This window comes from Anopheles darlingi, chromosome 2, assembly GCF_943734745.1.
Source record: "Anopheles darlingi chromosome 2, idAnoDarlMG_H_01, whole genome shotgun sequence".
NCBI lineage: Eukaryota > Metazoa > Arthropoda > Insecta > Diptera > Culicidae > Anopheles > Anopheles darlingi.
The window spans coordinates 48,939,800-48,949,402 of NC_064874.1; positions in this window are offsets into that span (position 1 = coordinate 48,939,800).

Sequence of the window (9,603 nt, forward strand, 5' to 3'; positions counted from 1 at the left end):
AAAACGGCAATTGGAGAACGTGCTACGTGGAGTATAATTCCATTGACCAAGGGACATTTTTACCTGCTCACTTGACATGCTGTTCCATGAGATTTTTTTTTTATTTTTATAGTGCCAACCACTGCCTCCGTTATCCTTCCAAAGCCCTAGAACAGGGCTCTGGTTGTTCTTTTGTCCGATCGGGTCAGGTTTCTTCTCTTCCTTCGGTTCCGCTGCAATCCCTGGCAAAGGTGGTGCGAGGATTCCAATTGGACCATGTCCTTCTGAAACATTTACCATCATCGGTCTGTTCGCTCGACAGCCGGAGTCGTCGATATTCGTTTTATGTTGCCCTGGTACAATAGGAACGGCACAGGCCCTTGGATTCTGGATTCTGCTAAAAGGGCGCCAGGCGGCCCGGGCAGGCGGAGGACTGACATTTTCCGGTCAAAAACCGATTGCTTCTTCACATTCGATTATGAGAAGTTGCTTTTAACCTTTTGTCCTGCTGGGTTTCACGTTCGCTCATAGGACGACACGAATTCTCCCTTCAATTGGTTCTCGATTCGATCGATTTTCGCGGATAACTCGAGGAGAAAAGAGCCAGAAGACAATCTATTTCACGAAATAGAATTTGGAGCGGCCCGCACAATGGTGCAGCGCAAACCACAATGGCAGTCTATCTAACCTCATTGCTACTAGCCTGAACAACGTTTAAAGTTCTATTGAACGTGTTTACGAAAAAATTTTACCGCAAAGCGACGAACCGTTTGTTGTTTTAGCTGCATATTATGCATTTCTGTCACTAAATGCACCATTTGTTTGTGTCAACAAACGCACTAACCACTATCCGGTCATAAACCAATCAAATTCATTTCCCGTGGATGCCGCTAGCGGGTACGCAAGCTGTCAAAACAGTGACAGATGTTCGGTAGGTGGCCGCCTGCTCCGGTTGTCCCAATTGGCGTGGCCAACCACGATGAAACGCGGTACCGGCCACATCATAAAACATTAGGGATAGTAAATATTTTCAAATGTTTTCACTTCACTGTTCCTCCTCTTCTCTGTTGCTTTCCACCAGCTTGCGGCCAGCTGCGGGTATGGTGTACTAAGCATCACCCCTGCGGTTACGCTCCGTGACAGCTGCGCCACGCGGCTCTCGGTTGTACTCTCGGTTCGCTCAGGTGTGAATTAAGCTATGCATACTAATTCCCTTCAGTATGTCGCTTACCGTAATGAAGCCGGGGCAATAGTGTCTAAGGCCGATCAGCGAGCACATGTTGCGGGCTGCACCCCTGGTACGAAGCAGTTATGATACCTGGGAGTTATGATGTTAATCGTGTTTGCACTAGTAGCGACCATACGTACCGTTCGAGGCTACCCTTGCATGTGTGTGCGCCAACGTGACGGTATCATTTTCGTATCGATCATTTATGCTTGCACCACGGCGAGTGCTGGAACGATGCAAACATCCCAGTGCATTAGTGTTCGCAGCCCAATGAGCATATTCCGACGTCCTCCGGGTTGTGAATTAATTGGCGGGTGGTGAGTATTGTGCATAGGAGATTGGGATTCATATTATTAATGATTATAATGTTAAGCTTGTTAGAATACGAGAGGCTTCTTAAGATTTTGCTCTTCGTGAATACAAATCATTATACACGCTAAACGTTCCGGTAATTCTTTAAATTTAGGTCACGATATTTTCCATCGTCAAACTTTTATTAACAATTCAATTAACAATTAGACATATTTACATCAATTTCATGAGCATGATGTAGCTCATCATCATTGTAAATATCTTAGTGAGGGTCCAAAGTAGTTCAAAGCAATTTTAATAAAATAATTTAATGTAATGTAACGTATTTATCTTTAATGTATCTCTGTTCAAACTCTCTGCTACTCAAACTCCTAGGATCCAAAAATGAGCTAGAATGATTCCGAGCTGCTTTTGATTAGTTTAAATGAACAGCAATAAACTACGTTGCTGCCATGACCCGTCTACATTACAGAAAATAACGAGGAATAGAACCACACGCCAGTTAGTAATTCCACGACTACGTGGTATGTCTTGCTTAAACAATCTAGTGTTTTGCTTCACACCACACGCCCCTATTCAGTCGGTATCGATACAAACACCCGAGTTTTATATCTTTTTAATACCTACATTTGCCGTCATGCTCAATCACGTCGGTCGTTGTTTCACGGCAAAATCTATGAACTGCCAAGATATGGCGTCTTTTTTATGAACTCTCCGATAAGTCTTAACCGAATCGAACGGCGCATAAAAGTGGTACCACAAAGTTCTCGTCTAGATTTATGCTTCCTCGATAAACTCAACCATTTGCCCACCATCATCACCACCACCCTGTCATCCTGTCGCTACAAAGTATGGCCCAGAAATCTCCTTTGAGCGACTCGTGACAAGTGATGCGTCATGCTGTGTCGACGCTCACCAAAGCACTGCAAATCCGCACTTATCGGTGAGTTTCGCTTTCGGAATCTTCCACACTAGCGGCAAGCATTACCGATACGGTTTAACGGTTCGAGATCGGTTGGTGTGTACAACGGCCAACAGAGCATAAGACGCTCAAACCAAAGCTTAATCTTGTTTTCGGGAACGTACGCGTACGGTTTATTTCGTTGCGAAACGATCCTCAAAACACCGACACGACGAGATTATGTTGACTATACTGTAGTGTAGCGTTTGACGTAAGTCCTTATCCAGAGCTTCACGCTTGACATTGTACAACCACGACAGTCATTGACACCGACGGTTTAACTGCTGCCTTTCAACCAATAGCATCAGAAACCAAGCGGGAAATATTACGAACTGAGACGTGCGAGGCTGGTCTGTTGGTTGAGCTGGTGTTATCATGATTTCATTCTGTTCCGGTAAAATCCTGCTATAATAGTTTATCGTATTCGAACAGTTTTCTCAAATCTGTACTCACTTAACTGGTCGTAGGCTGATGTAAGATTAGCTATAGTTTATGCTGCACGCAGTTAACATAAATAACACCTACCCACCAAATGCCCTAGTCTAAATCCTCCACTGCTATCATACTCGAACACCTTTAGTGAACATCTACATAATGCTATTGGAAATTTCGTTGTGCAAATACTTACCAATAGGAAGATAACATTATATTTTATGTTTATACCATATCGCATTTTTGGCATATAATTGCAGAGTATTAATTAATTTTGGCTGTAAAATAAAAGATTCAAAACCCCACATAGTGTATTGAAGACGTCCACGCCGCACATTTATAATTTGCGAGCCTCGTTAGCATCATTTTACTTGACATCCATTTTAATCACGACTTATTTCTATTTTTACAGTTCATATTGATCAAAATCAAGACATCGAGGTACAAGACAAGTTCAATGACAAGACAATTCTACGGATAAGAGTACTACTGGTCTACCAGGACATGCTCTGTTCGCTATTAGACTAATTTTCTTAAATCGACTGAAAAACTGAAGTCACCTATAGCAACAGATGTTGTAGGCTTCAAGCATCACTACGACAGATTGTTGCAGACCCAACGCTAATGAAACTAATTAGAATCATCGAAGTTGGCCGCAACAAGTGACAAGTGGCTACACACAAAAGGTTTTTTACTGAAATAAACTGAATCGTTTACTGCAAATTGCTTATGAAATACACTTATCAAAATGTTGCGAACGAAATATGAATAAATTCAATTTCCTGTGCTCGATTCAATGCGAATTCGAAGCGCTTGTGGTTCAATCACTGTTACACGCTCCCGGCTAAAGGCTGTCCTGGTTGGCGTTATTTGATTCCAACTCGTCCCAAAACCCCCGTTTCGCGGGTGCAGCACCTCCTTAAATCGATCGGCCGAATGGGCATTGGAATGAACTCCCAACAGCCCATTCGTTCAACCGATTGACTTACAACAATTCCGTTTGCAAAAGTGTTAACCCCATGCTTCACCGAAGGGCCAACCAGGCAACGGTGCAATTCCGATTGAATCCATGCCATTCCATTCAAAGTGAAGTCGATTAGTATTCCAAATGAACCTGCATGCTCAATCCGAAGGGCGAACACTCTTCCGCCCTCGTGCAATTGGTTCTCTTTTTGTATTCCTCTTTTGCAACAGCGAACACTGGAAATTGGAAAATTTGCTTTTTTCCCACCGAAAACCCGCTGAACCGTGGCGCGGCATCTGCGATTGAAGCGAAGCACTGATGTGATAACATCATTCGGTTTACCCCGGAAAACAAAAAAAAAACATCCCCAAAAAGAAGATAGCGAAGCCCAACCAAAAATGGCAGATGGCTTATGAATAGCTGGGATGTAAATTAGAAAAGGATGGGGACGTCATAGAGGCACGGTTGAGCGAGTTCCGGAACGTTTTGGAATTCGGCTCGACCGTTTGGTGTGCGTCCGGGGGAAGGAGGCAGAAGCGGATGAGCTTGAGTGAGGACCGAGCATTCCATTTGACTTTAATTACAGCTAACAACGGGTAGGACATGGGTCGTTCGATTACGGTTGATCGACAGCATCCCCACTTTTCGTGCAGTAACAGCGGAAACTGACATTAACATTTGTTGTTAATTGAAACTGTGTGAATTTGCTATGACAATGTTTTTAAAATGAACTCAACTTTCGACGTTCAACTATTGTTGCCAAAACATGATTTGGTACTTCACCACCGGTGACAGTCGAGGGTAACAAGAGGCCCTCTAGCGGCAAAGAACGAAGACGACAGGGACGAAGCGCGGGCGATCGAGAGCGATCGCGAGTGAAGAGGAGTCGAAAACGTGTAGCAGATAGAAACACACAATTTTTCAGCTCTCCTGTTATTACGATTTGATAAAACACACTGGCGAATAGTGTGGGTAATAAAAGTGCTAGAAGAATTAACTTTTGCGTACAGTTTTCGACTACAACTATTTTTTAAGAAGTACATTTATGTTATACTTGTTAAAAAACATAATTAAATCTGTAAAACTATATATTTTTGTAATGGCATATACATAGCAAATGGGCGCTTGTTAAATTAGCAAATCTTTCCTTATTGGAATCATAAATAATCGATCATCAGTTGTATTCAATTTAATACCTAAACAAAATCAATTGTAAATGTTCATATAATTCGTTAAATCTTGATGGTAATTCTTAAAATCATGTTCTTCTCAATGTTTTTTACGTGGAAACACTATCAAGTAATGCATCATTACTGAAAAACCTATTTGAGAACACTGTAAATAGATTGCAGAAAACCTTGCATCTTCAAAATCCATTTGCCAATACTTAAACGATAACGGCCAATGCTCATCAGCTACCTAACTTCTCAAAATAACAGCCCCTTTTTGTATAGACATTCAGCGAACCATATCGATCCATCATACCAACACCTCATCACTACACTTCGTCCACCTTCGCCTCTCGGAGGAAATCAACCGCGTATCATTCTAGACTACACATTACCATCCGAAAAACCATCCCAAAACGCAACAAACGGCCAACGTTCCGGCAAGTCCTGCGTCCATAATTCATCCCGTGGAATCATTTCATAAATTAATACACCTCGTTTGTTATCTTTTAATCCAGACCGCACCGCAACGGGAAATAGATGTGTGTACCGGGGTTGGCGATCCCAGAAGGTTCGCCACCCCTCCATGCTTAGGACAGGTGGGAGCCACCTATGCCACATTACGCCCATGTGCCTGCTTTATCAATGTTAATAGATGCACATATTTATGCGCCACGACGGTATGGTGGCTGCTATTAATTGAAATCGCTAGTTCCATATTTAATACATTCGGTTTATTGGGATGGCACGATTTAGCTTTGGCGCTGCCGGAGCTTACAACTCCCCCACTCCCCTCCACGTGACACACGGTGAGTGTTAATCAACTATCTGGGTCTGCATATGCAACACCCAATGATAATAGTATTGCTTTTCGGTGAGCACTGCTCCTACTGCAAACATCGTTGGTCCTCGGATGAAGCTCCTGCTAGCGGTACACTGGAAGCAGACTGGGGCAGTGTTAGTGGAAACAATTTCAAAATTAATTATCACCTGCTAATCATTGACGTTTCTAATCGAAAAGCGGAAAACTTTAAACTTCCTCCCCACCCATTTGTCGGGTTTTTGGCAGTTGAACTCGAAGGAGACGCAAGACCACATCTCGGTGTAATTAAAAGCCGGTGCAGCCACCACCACTATGAAACCGAAAAATACGCCACTTTGCTGCTCGCTTGCCCTTTCATCAACATTCCATTCCTGGTCTCACAGAAGGCACGGTCGGATCCAATCCTGGAGTTCAAGAGTCGAGCGAAGACGCGCTTTGAAGGCACGATGATAGGTAGCAGCAGAAGCAGCAGGACCAAGTTTTGGCAAGTCAATCAGCATTAGTAAACAGTAGCTAACTTGCTAAAGAAACCGGTCGGTGGGAGAAGGGATCCTGGTCCATGGTGCCTTCACTAAAGATGACGCATCGCATCGGATGTAATATTCCAAACTTTCGGGCTGCTTCTTTGGGTGTCTGAGAGTCGAAGTGGAAAGCACAGTTATAACTGGTCGGAACCGTACGCTCCAAGTCCTTTCCTGTCAGTCTGCCTGATAAGTCAGGGTCGGTATCTAATCCTAGACGTGCCGACCAGTTCCGGGAAGATGTCCGTAATTTGTGCTAAAGTTTAAGGTTCGCCCAAGTTCAGGCAACGCATAACACTAAACGTAATTCCTAATGCAATTATTTATTAACCTTTGAAGCGCATAATTGGTGATGCCATTGTTTGATCAAACCTTCACACTTTGGGAAATAACTACTCACTCATTTTAGTCGTTTCGAACCATCTGGTTCATCCCGCTGCAATGAACTGGTAGCAACTGCGTAGATTAGTAAAATACTAGGAGACTTGTTCCATATTACTGGCATCGATAAAATGTATTAAACGCCCGTAATTTACTGCGGATTTCAATTGCAACTCCTTGAACGATAAGCAGTAATACATTTACACTGAAAACTCTTTTGATACTACGATTTCCAATAGCTATAGGCGTTGGCATGAACAGAACAAAATCCAATATTAGTTTATACCGTTAACATCCCTGATCATTATCACGCACGGCAGCTGTAGGCGTCTTCATGACCCCTTCGCACACCTTCGCCGCAAATCGATTCAACGATCGGCATTGCAATTATAATTTTCTTTGCATCCTACATCGCTTACCGTTCGTCGTTGGCGCTAGAAATGGTATCTTTTGTGTTCAATGGAAAAAGTAATTTGATTCCGCGGAACGTTGCGCATTGCTAATGTTTGAATAATAAGGGAGAAATACAAATGCTTATGCTTGCAGGCTCACCTACCTATATAGCTCTCGAGCGTCAATGTAGAACATAAACTCAATTGGCAATAAAACTTTTCAAAACAAGACGAAAGATAGAAGAAACCATCTTCAGAAAACTTCAATCGTGGTTCCTGCCGTGCCGTTTTCTATCGCAAAACACACATTCCCACATTGTCGGCTTGCGTCGGGTGCAGGCTGCCCAAAAGTTCACGACGAAACACGAAATACCATGCGCCTCCATCCGGAGTAAGTCGACGATACGTGATAGTGGAAAAGCTCTCGGGCCACCACGGCCAATCGCTCAACCGGGAGCAAAAGTCGAACAATCAGACACCGCGATAGATAAATGAAAACAGAAAAACCCTCGTTTCCCGAATCGACGAGTCACATCCGTCGCTTCACATAACATATGCCAATCAAGTCGAATCACGGTACAAATTGATTTCGAATCGAACACACACACACACACGGGCGCGCGCAAGGGCGCGTCCAAGCGCCAAACACCAACGTGGTGGCCCGGTTGGAAACGATACCCCGAAATTGATTCGTGAGTTGTGGCGCCGCCAGGAGGCGAAGATACGTACCTCTCCTCCATAGTCTCCACACCCCCAGCGAACCGGATGTGTGCCCGGCGGCACAACAATGGATACGTGCCGCGAATCGTCAAATACACACACAGACACACGCACACTCCATCGCTGAATGGGCGGCTGGCTCGGGTTAGCAGCTGGTGGAAAACATTGTTTTCCTTTGCTAGCCCGGAAGCGATGAGTCCACTCGCCTTCGCCTCCCGCATGATTCGGGGGAAGTTTCCTGAAAAATTTACGGAAAAAGCCTTTCCCCGTACGGCACACTTCGCTGTGAAAACTCCAAAAATGTGCTCATTTTGCATTAATACCGGCAGGCAATCAGCAGCCCACGACAATGAGCTTTGTAACGACAACCAAAGGGTGTCGTTCAATAATGCACGTTGACGTTCCATTTATGGCCTGATGATGTGGTGTGGCAGCATGCCAGACCCTCGGATCCCTGTCTGGGGAAGTAAAAGATATACAAAACACGCACCAAACGCGACCAGGAGCGACCTCCACCGTGAGACAACTCGCGTGCGGTTACTAATTTGTCAGGAAATTAAATCTGCACACACACAATCCAATCAAGAATCGACATTCGATTCGATTGGCCAATTATAAATGCATGCATCGAACGAAACACATCACACAGCCCCCTGCTCGCTCTCTTTCTCCCTCGCCCATCGCCAAAGATTGTGCTAAAAGGTTCCGGATCGGTGGGTGGATTGATTTTCATTAGCTCGAACTAATGAAAAGGTTTCCGCCCGGTTTATGCCAATTATCGCGCATTAGACGGGAACGGGGACGGGGCCCACGGGCACGCGCCACCCCTTGGTAACGTATCGAGCGAAACCGAAGAAAGCATCCTCCTATGGGGAATCGTACGGTGGGCAGGGATCAAGAAACGTGAAATGTGTTTCGAGGCAAACTAATTGCCCTATAAGTGCGCATCTTGGGTAACTCGTGGCCCACCGTGGCTGCCGTTTGGTGAGTCTCGCTTCCAAGCATGATAGAAGGGAGGGAGTGGGTGAAATGGCGAAAAGAAATCACGGAACGTTATGAGGTACGAGCGCTCTGCGGTGGCACTGATATGCCATTTTCACGTGAAGCCACTTGCTTGGTAATTAGTGCCGTTTTCCTCCGAATGAATTGTGCGCTTTTCTCCCGTATTCCAACAAAGAATGCTTTAAAAAGCACCCGTTCTACGAAACAATGTCCTGGAAGCAAGCAAGGACACTCCGGCGTGGCTCGGTCTTTGCCTGATTTACCTGATTTCTTACTTACTTACCTGAATTACTGACTGAATTATTCAAACCCGAACCGAAAGTAACAAACACCGCACTTCGAACCGCCGGTGGGTGACTAATTCATTTACCTGCGTAACTCCAACCCCCCCCCTCCTCCCCTCGGGCAAAAGTTATTCGAAGGCACGCGTAGCGAATATCCGTTACACCGGCTCGTGCCCACCTCGCTGGTCGGATGTCTGTGAAAACTGGATATAAAGGTCGCTTTCGGCGACCGATGCCCGTCACCGAACGAAACCTATGCTATGAGGTGGAAAATTTTATGCGCAATGAAGGGCTTGAGTGAAATTCGATTAGCCAAAATCGAAACGGCCCAAGAAAATGCTCTCATTAAGAATTCGGTCAACGGGGCACCTTTTACGTGAAATTTTTGTTTTGTTTTTTTGTTAATTCACTTCACCATTTCGTCACTCGGCCAGA